We start from the raw sequence: 17,066 nt of genomic DNA, 5'->3' as shown, positions 1-17,066 counted from the left end.
AGGGAAAAGTTAGGGCTCGATACGGTTAAGTCAAGTCCTCAGTCTGATAGAATTTGTGATTCATGAAACTAGCTATCTTTAAAATTCCTTTTTATTTTCATATTTCTCCAGTTCAGAAAGGAAGATAAGAATTATGAAAATATCAAAATTTTAGTGATTGAAGTGACTTAAGACATCATCTAGTCCAACTCTCGCATGAATAAGAATAATCCCCTATAATATCACCAACAAGTGGGCTGTCAGGGCTGGGAATCAAAACTAGGTTACCTGAGTTTACGTTTAGTGTTCTCTCTACTATATCAAGATAATGATTTTTAAAAATCTTAAATCACAGAAGAGGTATAAAGGCAGATTGTTGGGGAATTCCACCTGAAATCTCTCCCCATTCCAATTTTACATCAATTCTTAAATGACAATTCTTTGAGACATTTAACACATTTTGAATTCACCTAACTGTATTGCCATCTAGGTTGTATCTTTCCAGTTTGTGCAAGGGATAACACCAGAGACTAGCAGATGTTTTGTTGAGACATAGCTCAACTCTAATCACAGCATTCCTCTGACCTAGTAACTGTGCTAAAGGAAAACAAGATGGTAGTCAGACATGATATATAATTTAATCACTCAATCAAGAAGCATTTATTAAATATCTAATATATGCTAGGTATTATGCTAAATGCTATGGATTAAAAAAGAGGCAATAGACAGTCTTTGTCCTCAAGGAGCTTACAATCTAATGGGGGAGACAACATGCAAACGAATTATACAAAGTGAACTATATACAGAATAAATAGGAAATAATTAAAAGGGGGAGGGAACTGGAATTAAGTGGGGTTGGGGAAGGCTTAATTTGGGAGGGTGAGGTTTTAGATAGGACTTAGGAAGCCAGGAAAATCTTAGTTAAAGCAGAGAAGTGAGTTCTTCCAAACATGGGAACAACTAGAGAGAATGTTTGAGTTAAGAAATGGATTATCTTTTTTTTTTTTTTTTTTTGGAATAGCCAGAAGGCAATGAATTTCCCTAAATTGTGTAGACAAATGACTACTAGCACAAATTAAAACAAGCTCCAATTGTTGGTGAATATAAGTCCAGATGTTGGCTTTTCCACTTAATACTTACATGGCATTTGGCAAATTATTCAACTTTACTGGTCTGTATTTTGCTCATCTCAAGAATGATGGGATTGGATTATATGACCCCTAAAGTTCCTCCCAGGTCTCAATTTTTACTTTTAAAGAAAGGGCCACGAGTTTTAAAAAACAGGGAGTCATTACATAGAGCTTTATTAAGTTGCTATAGGGGAATCAAGGAAGATGAGTCCAGAAAAAAGGAAGGCCATTGAACTGGGCAATTAGAAAGTCAATGGTGACTTTCCAAGAATGGTTTAGTTGGAGTAATGAGATCAAAGTCAGACTGTAGACAGTTGAGGAGCAAATAGGAGATAAAAGTTGAGGCAATGAATGTAGACTCTTCTCACTGTGGGCATTATAAAGAAAATCTAGCAAAGGAAACAACAGAAGATAGAAGCCAAGATTTAGAGTAAGAAAATTCTGGATTCTAGGGTCCATCCCATTGCTGACATTCTACATTCTAGGGTCCACTCCAGCTCTGACATTCTGGATTTTAGGGTCTATCCCATTGCTGACATTCTGCATTCTAGGGTCCAATCCCACTCTGACATTCTGGATTCTAGGATCTATACCATTGCTGACATTCTACATTCTAGGGTCCACCCCAGCTCTGACATTCTGGATTCTGGGGTCCATTCCTAGCTCTGACATTCTATGCTATTTGTGAGACAGTCTTGGAGAACATGAGCAAAGGCTCAAAGGGTCACGTGATCCATGGGGGGGTGGCAGGAACCAGAAAACAACAGGAACAATCTGAGGGAGAGGAACTTGGATAAGCCCAACTTCTCTAAAAGTATTAAAAAACCCTGGGCCGCAGAGCCATTTGATTGCATGTCCCTGCTGCTTCTGGTGGCTTGGGTCTCTAACCGTTGAGACATCATGTTATCCTGACATTGTGCAATAAGCCACTTTGCACTTGGTATCACTCTCCCTCCCCTCCCACATTCTCCACCCACCCCCTCCTCCCTCCTTCCTTCACACTGAAAGGAAATTCAACCATCCGGGTGTGTAAAGGTTTTTGGTGAGAACATGATTTCTGTGGTGGTGACTGTCATGGACATCTGCTCGCCTGGCTTTCTTTGGAGATGCTTGTCTGGGTCAACCCTACGGAGATCTGGCACAATGGTGACCTAATATTGGCTCTAGCCTGGGGAAACTAAAGCACGAGTAGATGAGAGATGAAGTGGAAATAGTGAATATAGGACACCTTGCACCTCTATCTATTACTCATTGCTTTAGGAATTATCAAGAAAAGTTAGGGAAAGTTGTTGGCTCCCCTTGTATGTATGCCAGTGGTGAACCCAGAATCTCTTAGAATTAAGAAAGCTTTCATCAGACGCTCAGCAAAAGGGTGGATAAGTCAAAGTTAGTCTTCCATTCTCTTAACATTCTCATCTTATATTTTTAAGGATTCCTTACAAGCATCTTCTTTCTCTCTCTCTTACCTGTGTCCTAACAAAAACCTGCAATGAAATTTCAGTTAGAGGTCATAGGTTGGAATATTGGTGACTCTGCAGTTCATTGATTGTGTGATCTTGGGAGTCTGCCCCTTTTGATTTCAGCTGCCTCACCTGTAAAAAGGAGGTCGGAGGTCTAAGGTCTAAGGTCTAAGATCCCTCCCAGTTCTCAATTCCTCTGATCCAAACTGAAATGTTTATATCTTGGATTTGAGGAGACATAGAATGGGTAGAGTATTGGACTTGGTGTTGGAAAGACCAAGCTTTGAGACCTGCATGGTTGACTGAGTGTGGGTCTTGAAATCAATATTTATTAGCTATGTGTATCTGGAAATCACTTGACCACTGTGTCTCAGCTTCTTCAACTATAAAACGATGTGACTGGATTCAGTAGGCCCTAAGATCTTTCCCATTTCTAAGTCTAGTACAGTCACTGACTTTTACTATGTGGCTTAAGACACATCATTGAATTTTTCTAAATCTTTAGCAATTTATAGTTGGAAGTCACCTTAGACCCTTCTAGTCCACACATCTAGTCCTAAATGAGGAGACTCAGGGTGATAGGGAAGAAGGGTCTTTCCTCAATTCCCAGAAGTAGCAGATAATAACCCTGGGATTTAAACCCAAGTATAACCCTGGGATTTAAACCCAAGTACTTTGATTCCAAATCTGAGATTTTTCCCATTTTCTGTTCTTAGAGTTCCTTAATTTGACCATTTCCAGATAAACACCAGTGTCCATCTGAAGTCTCTATATCTGGTGAAAGAATTTAGAACTTTAGACCCTTCGGTCTATGTAGTTCCATCCATGTAGTCTCCTTTTGCAGATGAGGAAGCTGAGATCCAGACTAAGTGACCTGTCCAAAGTCATACCTGTAGGAAGTAGCAGAAATAGTATTTGGGCTTGCTGACTTATTTCTTTTGTGGTGTCATCTTCCCTCTCTTATGTGAACTTGACTTCTACAAGCTACTGAACTACGTTAGTGTCTTTTTCAAGGAGATATTCCTGAAAACCAAAAGGTTTCTTACAACATTAAAATTCAAAGGAAAACCTCTCCTATTCTCATTGTTCAAGTGAAGAAAAGAGTCCTATATCAAATGACTTGTTTAATGGAGCAAATCTTCTGAGAAACTGCCTCAGTTCCTGTTGCCAAAGATGGACTGGCTCACAGTTAGCTATTTCTTCCCTCAGAATTTTTTCATTAGGTAACCCCGAGGGGCCTGGAATAGTCCAGTATTGTCTAAAACTTAACGAGCTCCTATCTCTCCTTCCCTATATCAATTAACCAGTTGACATCAATTAGCTTTTATGAAAGAAAATATACTGAGGCTATAGCAAGAAAAGTATTATAAAGAAACCTCTCTGATCTGAGGAGCAAGCTCTACCCTTATACATACACTCACCCCCACTCCTTCACCCCCTCCCACACACATTAGTAGGCTCAAACTTAAAAGCCAATGCTAGTGAAAAACACATGTAGAAAACATGTGGACTGAAGGGTATTTTATGATTCCTGACTAGTCTGCCAGTTACACAATCATAGGAAAGGGCAGTATACAACAAATGGTCCTATACTGACTTAAGTTTATGGTTGCTGACAAAATAGGTACTTTTTTCTTCCTAAAACTCTTAGAAAGTTTACGCCCCTAGGTCAGACTATATACTTTATATTGGACTTGCAGGGTGCTCAGTTTTAATAGTCTCTAATTCTATGAGTTCTCTCTTCTCACAACAATGACTTAAGAAGATACGAATTCTGGTTTGGGCTGGATAATTATCAATCCATCAGAACCCCTTTATGGGGGACTTGTTAATATATGGATTTATATTTGTTTTTGGTCAGTTCACAATCCCTCATACAAAGCAAGTATACATTAATAAAAGCCTCATAAAACATGATTAGCAGGTAGGGGACTGGGGGAGTAGTCATGTCTTCTGTCACTGAGCATCCTCTGGGATTTTCGCTGTAATTAAACAAGAACTCTTGAGAATAAATCTGCATGGAGCAACACTTGCTTCCCTGCTTTTCCTCAGACATGAAAGTTCATCTCTTGACTCTTTGCTTTTATATTGTTTGTCTCTTTAGATTAGGATGCTCTCACTCCTTACTTCTTTCCCCTGGCTTCCTTTAAGACTCAGCTCAAATTCTACTTTCTTGTAGATCTTTTTTGGTCCTCTCCACTGATAGTTAATTCTGAGGTAACCTCTTATCTTCTATCTATCTATCCTTCCTTCCTTCCTTCCTTCCTTCCTTCCTTCCTTCCTTCCTTCCTTCCTTCCTTCCTTCCTTCCTTCCTTCCTTCCTTTCTTCCTTCCTTCCTTCCTCCTATCTATCTCTATCTATCTATCTATCTATCTATCTATCTACCTACCTACCTACCTACTTATCTCCATATTGACTTGCATATTGTCTACCCCATTAGCATAAGAATGTGAACTCTTTGACAACTGAAATTGTTTGTGCTTTTCTTTGAATCCTCAGAAATTAGCCTAGAATGTGGTATGTTGCTTATCAATGTTTGTTGACTGACTGACTTCTTGAAATTATTTCTAAATCCCATGATTCTTTCCTTCCATTCACTTGGAACTGAGACTTTACTCCAATGCTTACATAAACATTTCTTAACCACCTATTATAGCCTAAATCCCAGTAGATAGAACCCTGCCCCTATACATAATAGACACATATTAATATTAGGAGATACCTGAGGCCCCTCCCTAAATGAATGTTTAGAAGTTCATGACTCCCTTCTCCAATCAGAGGGTCAGAAGTTTGGGATGAGGGATGACACCCAAGATAGATTCAATAGTGCAGGATGATGTAGTTTTAGATGAGGTTCCTGAAGCATGAAGGAAAAACCAGAAAAGTCCCAAAGTAGTACAGCCAGATGGAGAAAGCAGTGTGATCCTGAAAGGTCCTTTTATCTCTCTCTGAACCATAGTTTCTTTATCTGTAAAATGAGGATAATAACTACATTATCCACCTGAAGTTTAGTGTAGCAAAAGGATTGTGGAAATCTTAAAACAGATAGAAATGTGAATTAATATTCACCAGTTATTTATCAAGTGACTAATTTATGACAAATCCTTTTGTTAGTGCTCAACAAGATATAAAGGTAATTAAAACATCTATTTGCCTTCATGGACCTTATACTCTTTTTGTTTGTGGACAAATCTCTGCCTCCTAGCTATCATCTGTCTATCAAACAGTCCCTTAATTCAAATCCAAAAATTTTGAAAATTTTGCAGATTTTAAAGAACACCTCTTCATGCAAATAACTTATAGATCTAGAAACTCATTCTTAAAATGTCCCAGAATCGATTTTCCAAAAGGCACCCTATTTAAATACTTTAATAAATACTTACTAACTTATTGACTGGCCCTTTACATGAAGCCTTCCTAATTGTCTCAAATGCTAAGTAAGACTTGCCTCCTTAAAATTACTTTGTATTTATATTTGGTCTTGGAGAAGGAAATGGCAAACCACTTTAGCATCTTTGCCAAGAAAACCCCAAATGGGGTCACAAAGGGTCTGTGAACTTGTTCTTTTAAATATTTTGGTAATTGTATTTCCATGTAGCTTTTTTCCTTTATTACCCTATGTATTTTACCATGTGCATTTAAAAACATGGTTCTGATAACTCCCCAGATTTCCAGAAAGGGACCTGATCCCCAAAGGCTAAGAAGCTCTAATGTCTGCCAACTCTGCCATATTTATAGAATCTGAGATCTGGAAAAGACCTTAGGTTTGTTGAATTGCATTGAAGTCATGTTCAGATTGAGCCTTCACCTGAATATAAATCATTACTGGTCTAAAATATTAGATGCATTGGTCTTGAACATTTATTTTTTGCCTCAGAACTTCAAGGAGTTTCAAGTTTATCAGCTTAGGTACCCTTGCCAGCCATTAAGATTTCAATGTTTCTTCATTTAAGCAAACATTCTTCAAGGGGTACTATGGCTACCAAATTCGTCATCCTGCAGCCAAGCTTTTGAATTCCTTCTTTGGGCTTGTGCTGTTCTGATTGGAGAGAGCCCATTATTCTATGTAGATTGTCCTACCATAGTTCTCTTGCCTGCTGTCCTGCCACACTTTCCTGCATGTTCTTCCCTTTCCTCTTCTTATCCAAGTCCTTCTTCCTCTTATTCTGGGAACAGTAATTAAATTAACACTACAAATGCTTTTGGAAAGAACATATCACATTAGATTGGCTAAGATGACAAAAAAGGGAAAATGACAATGCTGAAGAGATGTAGGATACAGGATAAATACATAACAGATACACTAATGCACTGTTAGTGGGACTGGGAATTGGTCCAACCATTCTGGAAGGAGATTTGGTACTATATTGCGCCTCTCCCACCTCAAGCTATTAAACTATACATATTCTTTGATCCATAGAAATCACTTTAGCTCTATATGCCATGGAAATCAAAGAAAAAAAAGGATTTATCTGTTAAAAAATATTTATGGCAGCTATTCTTGTGGCAGAAAAGAATTGAAAAATGAGAGGATGTTCAATTAATGAATGTCTGAATGAGTCTATGAATGTGATAGAATACTATTATAGCATAGGAAATGATGAAGAGAGTAGTTTCAGTTCTTGAAAAGAACAGTTCTGGAAAAATCTGTATGAACTAATGTAAGTTAATTGAATAGAACCAGTCAATCTCAGTTACAGCAATATTGTAGAGACTTAATAATTCTTCTCAACTCATTATCATCCACAATTCCAAAGGTTCCATGATAAAAAAATTCTTTTTCAAAAAGAGAATTGATAAATTCAGAGTGCAGGTTGTCTCTACCTCAGACTCTATCATTCTCTCTCTCTCTCTGTCTGTCTGTCTTTCTGTCTCTGTTTCTTTATCCCTCCTCGCTTCTTATCTTTTTCTTTCTCTGTCTCTTCCATGCTCTCTATCTCTGTTTCTCTCTCTCTTTTTGTTTCTGTCTCTTTTCTCTGTTTCTGTCTCCCTCTCTTTCTCCCTCCCACTCCTCTCTTTCTCTCTCTCTTCTCCTCTTTCCCCCTCTCTCTGTCTCCCTCTCTCTCTCTCTCTCTCTCTGTCTATGTCTCCTTCCCTGCCACCCCCCATTATACTCTTCAATTAGATTTAAGTTCCTTGAGAGCAGGGACACCTCCCCTTTTGTCTCTGGATCTCCAATGCCAAGTACAGTGCCTAGTGCTTACTGACCAATTAGTTAATTGATTGACTTTCTATAACTTCTCCCCATTGCTCTTAGCCCTGATCTTTGGAACAACCTGGAATTGCTGAATAAGTAGGAGCCAAAAGAGCCTTTAGTAATCATTTACTGCATCTTAGGGAATTTGCTTCAGATCACAGCTCATAAGTGGAACTTGAATCCAAATCTTCAAACTCTAAAGCTAGAATTTTGTTTTACACTGCACAAAGGGCAAGTCTCCTCCCTCTTTTATTTGGTCACCCCTCTCTAAGAATGTGTAGAGTGGAAGCTCCTTGAAGACAGGGACTATTTTTGTTTTTGTGTCTTGGAATCTAGCCTAATGTCTGCTTGTTGAATTGAACTGAGCTCAGTTGAATTGTTGAGCTTTCTGCTATGGGAAGCCAAGTGATCTCTTTCTCCTGTGTCTTCTCTTCCTCATGATAAGCAGCTACAGTTATTTTAATAGAGCATTCTATGTCCTGGACTCTGCTCTCACAAGGCTCGGGAATAGTTTGGAAGAGTTTGACAACATAACTATCAATATCTGTTGGGCTTTCTCTCTCTCTCTCTCTCTCTCTCTCTCTCTTTCTCTCTCTCTCTCTCTCTTTCTCTCTCTCTCTCTCTTTGTTATAAACTGAGAAATCAAAGAATTGATATAGCAAATGGCAATTAAATACAGATGCTTATTGCAATTTACTTGACCCTGGCTGGGTTCAGCTCAGTGGGGCTCTTGGAAGCTGAGTATGCTGGGGATGGGAGAAGAAAGCATTTCTCACAATGCTTTACTTCTCCTTTCCATAATGATGGAGGAACAGCTATGGAGAATCTCTGTGTTTTGCAGATATCCCAGGGCCCCTCAGGGTTTGAAATGCTGATCTGTTATTGGTTCCCTACTGTCTTAGACCTTTTGAATCTAAGAATCTGTGCCAGCACCTAGAGCTTTTCTTATATTGGTTGAGGTTGGTTTGGAGCTGGAGGGGAGTTATTCATTTTAGGTGTAGGCAACAGTTCTTGAGATCAGAGAGAAGTTAGTCTTTATGTATCTTTGAATCATGGAATTTTAAGTTGGAAGGGATGACATAAGAGGGACATAGAAGTTATTTTGTTGAGATTGGGTAAGTTTAAGTAGCAGTAATAATAATGATAATATTCTTTTTGATCAGACTTGTGATTCTGTGCATCTCTAGGTCTTTCAATTTGCATTGGTAACTTTTATATCACTTATGTGTAGGTGCACTGAGGTTAAATGATTTGCCCATATATAAATCAGTATGTGTGAAAGGCAGTTCCTCAACCCAGGTCTTTCTGAATCCAATGTTGGCTCTTGGCTATGCCACATGTATACAAGAAAATGTTGGATTAAATGACTTCTAAAGTTCTTTCCTTATCTAAATCTTATTTATTATGCAATGCAATTATTAACGTGGTCATTTTACAGAAAGGGAGTACAGGAAGAGGTGCAAATTAAGTACGTGACTTTCCCAAAGTTAAATAGTAAGTATCAGAACTGGAACTGGGAAACTGGACTCCCTGCTTGAGCCCAAGGCTCTCTTCACTACTGGATGGAGGCTGGCTACCTCAGGAATAAGTCATCAGATTGTCTTTGAGCGAAGTCTAGCTCCAGAACCACTGCAGAGAAAGGCATTCTGATTCCCCAAGGGAAGCAGTGCCCCCTTCTGGTTAATCCTACTGGACCTTCTTTAGCCCTTCCATTGACAGAATTACAGTGGCCTATCTTGATGAGGGAGTTGGAAAGGGTGAACTATAAGACTCCTTCCAGCTCCAAATGTTATAAAACAGGATATTAAATCTTTTGGGACAGTGAGTATGGCATAGTTTCAGCTATGTGATGGTTTTCCCACATGCTGATGCAAGTCAGTCTATTCTCTCTCTCTCTCTTTCTGTCCCTGTGTGTTTCTCTGTCTCTGTTTCTCTCTCTCTCTCTCTCTCTCTCTCTCTCTCTCTCTCTCTCTCTCTCTCTCTCTCTCTGTGTCTGTCTGTTTCTCCCTCCCTCCCTCTTTCTTTCTCTCTCTCCTCTCTCCCATCTATCCGTCCGTCTGTCTGTCTGTCTATCTATCATCTATCTATATCTATCACCAATCTGTCATTTATCTACATTTATACTATCTATCCACAATCTTTTATCTATCTTTTTTATCTATTTATCTTTCTATCTATTATTTATTTACTTATCCATCCACACATCTATCATTTATCTATCTATATCTATCTATCCACACACACATATCATATTATATTACATGATAGCTCTTTAAAGCTTCCTACATCAAATTTGAACTGGTGATCATAGGTCTGCCCAATGACATCCCTTTGATTCTTCTCCCATCTTATTCTTGCTCAGTCTTTTCTAGTTCTGATCACACAATTCTGTTGTGTATGTATGTGTGTATCAGCCTGTCTATCTTGTCTTCAACTCGATTTAAATTCCTTCTGAGTAGGGAAAGTTTCACCTTTGTCTCAGGATCTCCAGTGCCAAGCACAGTGCCTGGTACATAGTAGGTGCTTAATAATGCCTTCTGATTAGTTAATTGATTGCCTGGCTGTGCACTGACTCTTGCTCTGCTCTCTGGAACAGCATGGAATTATTGAATATATGAGGAGATGGGCTTTTTTGTTGTTATTTGTTGTGACCCTGTGGATAATGGTATGCCAGTGATGTATGTGGAGTATAGTGCCAGTGAAAAAAGGTGAAAATGCTATGCTTCCATTCATATTCAATCTCCATAATCTTTCTGGATGGGGATGGCATTTTCCATTCCAAGTCTATATCCTTGAGGTTTTCTTGGCAAAGATATTGGAAGGGCTTGCCATTTCCTCCTCCGCTATGTCTCCATTTTACAGATAAGGCAGTAAGGCGAACACAGGTAAAGTGATTTGGTTAGGGTCACATAGTCAGCAAGTGTCTGAGACCAATCTTGAACTCAGATCTTGCTTAGCTGCCCACCACCACTGTGGTATGGTGGATAAAGTAGTGTACTTGGAGTCACTTACCATGGCTTAAAAATTATCTCTTTATTGGTGGCCAATCAGAGAGGTGATAAGTCTTTCCAATCTGTTGCATGAATAGTTTTGTTGTGAATGTTTGATCTGAGTTCAAATCATTTTATAGATATGTTGTTATTCTTCATTCTTCATTTTCACAGAGAACCAATGACATCATTAATGATGCTGTGACTTGAGTGTGAATTGGACTTAGGTGAGGTAAGATTGCACCAAATTATCAGCCTCATTCTCTCTTCCAGAGTCTCCAATAAAGAGGCAAGAAAAAAGTCAAGAGCACTGACAATACCTGGGATGTACAGGATTAACCTGGTGCCTTCAATGTCCGACCCAGTTCTAAGCACTTCACAGAGTCTGCTTCAGGCATCTTCATGGCCGTTGGAACAAATATATTCATCTGCCTGTTCCACTGATGGAATCCTTTGTGTATTTAGATTATATATCTGCCAAGATGGTTTTACCAGGGTATGGCTATTGTGGATACTATATTGTGGATACTTGGAACCACAGGTGAGATATCTAATAATTATGAGTAAATCATTTAACTGCTCTGTGCCTCTATGCTCTCATCTGTAAAGTGGGAATAATGATAATACCTACTTTACAAATTATTTTAATTGAAATAACTAATAAAATCACTTTGTCAGACTTCAAGTTAAATAAAAACAAACAATTATTTTTAATTATGATCATCGGTTGATAATAATAATACAGATTGATTTCTATATGTTTTATGGCTATAAAATACTAAATATAGATAGAGAAGCAAGTGTCTTTAATGTAAGTTTGTCTAACAAGTTTAACGTTCTGAGATCCAGTGTTTTCTCATGTAATATGTAACGAGAAGGGTTTTATAAAGTGTTATTGACTGCCCATAAGAAAAGGGAATGGGGAATTTTTTTGGTCTTTTGTTTCTTCTTTAGGAAATGGGGAGTGTTAGAGTTTTTGATTACTAAAAGCTCTGGTCTTCTGTGGTGGGAAAATATTCTAGAAAGAGGAATGTGTAGGAGTCTGCCCCATGATGTCCTGAAGGACCCACAGGTGGGAAGTGGATCTAATATTCCTCTCCACTCTCCCCTCCCCTCCCATCCTCCTCCTACTCCAGGAACAGCATCTGAGCTGACACCCAGCTGGTAGCAGAGGAGGAAAGTCCCTGTCTAGTTTCTTTTTCTTGCAGCTGAAGGGGCAGATACAGAACAGGTATTTGTTCCTGAAACTTTGGGCTGTTCTAATTTTATACTGTGTGAGAGTGAGACACTACCGAAGAAATGAAACAGAAGTCAAGATTCAGCCTTCAGTGGTCAGGGGAGGCAAAAGGGAAAAAAATTGCTTCAATGGCCTCAGTGCTTGGTTGATACTTTCTATGTTGGATGGATGGTCATTAGGCAATTAATGAGAGAAAGAGGGAGGCCTTTCTCTGAAATGTCCATTCTGATCTTTTATTACTTCCATTACTGGTCAATAGTATATTGCAGTAGTAAAATCTTTGAATAGGGAATCAGGAAATTAGGATTATCATCAATTTCCATTGTTGAGCTTCATTTCTTGATTTTTAGAATGATAGGATGGGTGATTCAATTCTATTTAATTCAAGAGAATAAACATTATTAAGGTCCTACTATGTTCAAATCACTATGTGAAGCATTGGGATTACAAAGACAAAATAAGATTTCTGCCTTTAAGGAAGAAGTAGGAACTTACTTCTCTTCAGGGCTGGAGGTGGGAATGCAACCCTAAACAAGTAAGTACAAAGTAGATATAAATAATATCAATGGAGAGGCAGAACCAATAATTTGGGGTAGGGCAGAGGAAAGACTTAATGTAGGAAGTGTCAGAATTGAATTGTGCTCTGAAAAAAACCTAGGAAATCTAGGAGGTAGAGGTGAGAAAGGAGCAAATTAGAATATGAGAGGGAGTGATTTGGGCAAAGGTGGAGAAGGAAACTGGTGCTTGGGGAGTGGCTATTTGGCATGCTACTTTGTCTGGGAAAAAAGAATATATGGAGTCTAATATAAGCTTTCGATGCCAGATTGAGGATTCCTATTTCACATCAGAAGTAATAGACACACATGAAAATTTTTTTCCTTAGTAAAGAGGATAACACAGAAAGATCTGTGTTTTTAGAATATCAATTTAGCAACTATATAGGTAACGTAGATTAGAAAGGAGAGATACTAGGACCCAGAACATGAGTTAAAAAGTTATTTCAATAGTCCAGGTGAGTGGCAACGGGGCTTGAACTATGGGAAGGGTTATGTACAACAAATAAGAGGGATTCCACAACTGTAGAATCAATAAGATGGCCATAGAATGGCAATGCCCAGTCAAGGAGGGGAAAGATTCAGGCTCTGGCCCCCAGAAGTGCAGGATTTTTTCTACTTCTAAGTCTTCAGTGGGTGTGGAAGAACAAAGTAGTGATTAGATCTTTAGAGCTGTGCTATTGGCTCATTCCAATGAGACATACTCAAGAGAAACCCCAGCTATGAGATTTGGCACTCAGCTTCTGATATTGGGTCTCCCAGAAGTCTGGGGGATCCTCCATGGGACTTTGAGAGTGAAGACTATTTCGTGCCTTTCTTTGTACCACCATTGTTTAGTGCCTTGCATGTAGGTACTAAATGCATGTTAAATTATTGACAGGTTCTTAGATATCCTGAGCCTCTGCCTCTGAGGCAGCTTAGAGTTCCCCTCCAGAGCCAGAAATCTGATGCTTAGATATCTGGAGGCTGAGGTTTATTATGTGCCTGGAACATGACTAAATGCTGAGAAGACCAAGAAAGCAAAAAACAAACCCCACAACCAAAAAACCAAGCCTATTTCTTTGCTTTCAAGGGGCTCACCTTCCGATGGAGAAGTTGACATTTGTGCTGTTAAGTAGATACAAGGTATATCATATGTAAGATACATAAGAAACAATGAAAAGAATTGGGTCTAGTAACATCTCAAATAATGCTACAAAGTAGTAATTCTCAAGGCACTTTAGTATTATTCAAAAATAGAGGAACTGATCAATTTAGGGACCCAATTAGGACAGGCAAATATACCTGGCACTGTAATCCTTTATTTGATAAATACAAAATATTTGATAAATAAAAAAATAAATATTTGATAAATACATCCAAACAAGATGTAAAAAACAAGTGAGAAACTGAACAGGAATATGGAAGAAATTAGATTTATATCATACCTTGTATAAAGATAAAGTCCAAATGGATATAAATCCTAGATATAAAAGGTCACATCCTAAATACATTAAAAATGCATAAAAAGGGGCAGCTAGATGGTGCAGTGGATAGAGCACCAGCCCTGAAGTCAGGAGGAGTTCAGATCTGGCCTCAGACACTTAACACTTCCTGGCTGTGTGACCCTGGGCAAGTCACTTAATCTCAATTGCCTCAGGAAAAAATACATGAAAAAAATACTTACATCTATAATAAGAAAAAACTTCATGCTCAACAAGAGATGAAGGAGATTACCAAAGATAAAATGGACAATTTTGATTACATAAAATTAGAAAGTTTTTATATAAACAAATCCAATGAAACTAAGATTTAATAGGAAAACAAATGAGAACAAAAAAAATCTTTACAGAAAGTTTGTCTGATGAGAATCTAATTTCCAAGATACATTTTAATATTAATCAGGAACTGATTCAAGTTTATAAGAATAAAAGCCATTCCCAATTGAAAAATGGCCTAAAGATATAAACAGACAGTTCTTAAAGGAAGAAACCTAGGCAATCTATAGCCAAATGGAAAAATGCTCAAAATGGCTACTAATTAGAGCAATGCAAATTAAATTTCCTACACCCATCAAATTGGGAGACATGACAAAAGTGGAAAGTTATCCATGTTGGAGGGACTGTGGGAAAACCGGGATACTTATACACAATTGGTGAACCTGTAAAGAGGTACAACCATTCCAGAAAGCAATTTGGAATTATACACAAAACATTACTGAATCATGTGTATCTTTTGATTCAATCATACCACTCCTTGCTAAAAGAGATCAAGGAAACAGGAAGAGGTAGCAATTCTTTTTAAGGTGGTTAAAAACTGGAAACTAAAGAGATGCCCATCAATTGGAATGTAGTTAAATAAATTATGGTAAATGAATGTGATGCAATAGTGTTATGCTGCAAGCAATGAAAAAATATACAATTTCAGAAAGACAGAGAGACTTCTATGAATTGATTCAGAGTGATGTAAGAAAAAACAGGAGAAAAATTTATAGTGTAACACAATATTATAGAAACAGAATTCTGGGGATTTTAGTAAACTGATGAAGAACGAAATGAACAGAACCAGAATAACAAATAATAATAACTCTATAAAGACAAAAAGTATGAAAGCTGGAAGAACATTAATTGATAACACAGCAATCCATGATTCTAGAGGACCAGTGCTGAAATATGCTATCCATATCAGAGAGGTGACAGATTTGGAGTATAGAAATATATGCCTATGTAAATATATACACAACTATAAAATGAAGAAATATAAATATATACAAATAATATATAAATAAAAATGTAAATATATAGAAATAATACATGTGTATATGTTTATGTATATATACACAGAAAAAAATAATATACTATAAAAAAAAAAGAAAAAAATGAAAAAGAAAAAAAATTCCTTGTAGCAAATATTCATAGTCAAGAAATTTGTTGGCCTTGACTATGAATATTCGTTATGAATTTTTTTCTTTTAGTGGTTGGGGGTTTGGAGAGAGATAAAATGGATTTTTCCCAATTAAAACTTAAAAAAAAATAGACTAGGCGTATTGCTACAGTTGTGGAATTTTTCAAGCATTTTCAGATAATTGCTTTGGTTATTACAAGTGATCTTTCACAGAGTGAGAGTAATCTGTAGATGTTTGTATTATAAAAACAAATTAATGAAAAAAAATAATCAAACAAAAAAGTAAATGAAAATACACTAAAAATAGGAGGCGTAGTAAGAGGGGAAAATATTATCAGCTGGGAAGAGAGTATAAGGTCTAGGAAATGCCTCTTGGAAAAGGTGAGATTTGAGTTGGATTTTAAAAGAAGTCAAGGAAACTAAAAGTAAAAGGAGGAGAAAGGGCATTCTAAGCACTGAGGACAATCAATACAAAGGCACAGAGGTGGGAAATGAATTTTTTTTTTCAGGACAGCAAATAGTCCAGTGATTCTGGAATACAGACCAGTAGTACTGTACTTAGAGTCAGGAAAAATGTGGATTCAATTCCTGGCTCAGGTATTTACTGTGTGACCATGCTCAAGTCATTTACCTTTTCTGGGCTTCAGTTTTTTAAATTGTAAAATAAGGAGCCAAATGAAATGATCTCTAAGGAATCCTCCAGTTCCAAGTCCTATGTGTTCTTCAATGGCTGTGGACAGCCCCAGAGAAGTATAGGATGTGGACTCACTAAGCGTTTATTAGCTGCCTACTGTGTACCAAGTATGGTGCCTGGAGAGCTCATAAATGAGTTGGGTAGAGAGGACTTGTGTGCATTATGGCGTTTGCTTTATAAAGGTGCTGAAGTCGTGGGGTTCTCTAGTTGTCTTCTACAAGAGCCATGTCAATGTTGGTCAGACTCTTCCTGTATCATGACTCCTTCCCCTTTCCAGGCCCACCTGGAAATTTTTAATCCCAAATCCCTGATTCTCAAACACTAGGACTGAGTTGCAGCTGGAGATAAATCAGAATGGGGAAAATATTCACAGGTTCTGGGACTCTAATTTGAAAATACACAAGGAAAGGGCAACATGAGGCAGTAGGAAAAACACAATTGGAAGGTGGAAATTTTGGTTGAGAATTCTAGCTCTGCCACATGCTACTGAGATGACATTTAAAGCCTGAGCCTGAGTTTCCTTATCTAGAAAATGAGGTTGGAGGTTCCATGATTTATCAGAGCTTTCTGGCTCTACATCCTATTACAAGCCCAAGAGTGCCAGACTGGGGCATTTGGAGCCCTCTGTTTTAGGTGCTTTCATGCCAGCTTGAGAAGGGTAGGAAACTTTTGCTCAGAACTCTGCAGGATATTTTAGGGTTTCCACAGACCAATTTACATGACAAGAGCATCTGCCTTCCCCCAAACTTTACCAAGAAAGTGACCTTCAATTGAATTTCCCCCATGAACTTGGAGAGTGCAGAGGGGGATCTCATGTGGGCACTTGCACCGAGATTGGCCCCAATCCAAGACACTGAATCATTCTTTACACTGTATTTCTCTGCAGGTGATACCCAAAGAAACCACAGGCTGCTTTGAAGCACACCAAATGAGTCTTGGGA

General features: G+C 38.0%; 1 long non-coding RNA gene across 1 annotated transcript in view; it reads left to right on the top strand.

Annotated features, from left to right (window-relative positions):
- Positions 1 to 17,066, top strand: part of LOC127547824 (uncharacterized) — a 68,823-nt gene that overhangs the window by 38,707 nt on the left and 13,050 nt on the right. Inside the window, exon 2 of the long non-coding RNA XR_007950276.1 lies at positions 11,031 to 11,298. This is a non-coding gene — a long non-coding RNA (uncharacterized LOC127547824). The remainder of the gene's footprint in view (positions 1 to 11,030; positions 11,299 to 17,066) is intronic.

Source organism: Antechinus flavipes, chromosome 2, assembly GCF_016432865.1.
Source record: "Antechinus flavipes isolate AdamAnt ecotype Samford, QLD, Australia chromosome 2, AdamAnt_v2, whole genome shotgun sequence".
Lineage (NCBI taxonomy): Eukaryota > Metazoa > Chordata > Mammalia > Dasyuromorphia > Dasyuridae > Antechinus > Antechinus flavipes.
Note: the sequence above shows the minus strand (reverse complement) of the source record. Positions and strands in the feature narration are given on the sequence as shown.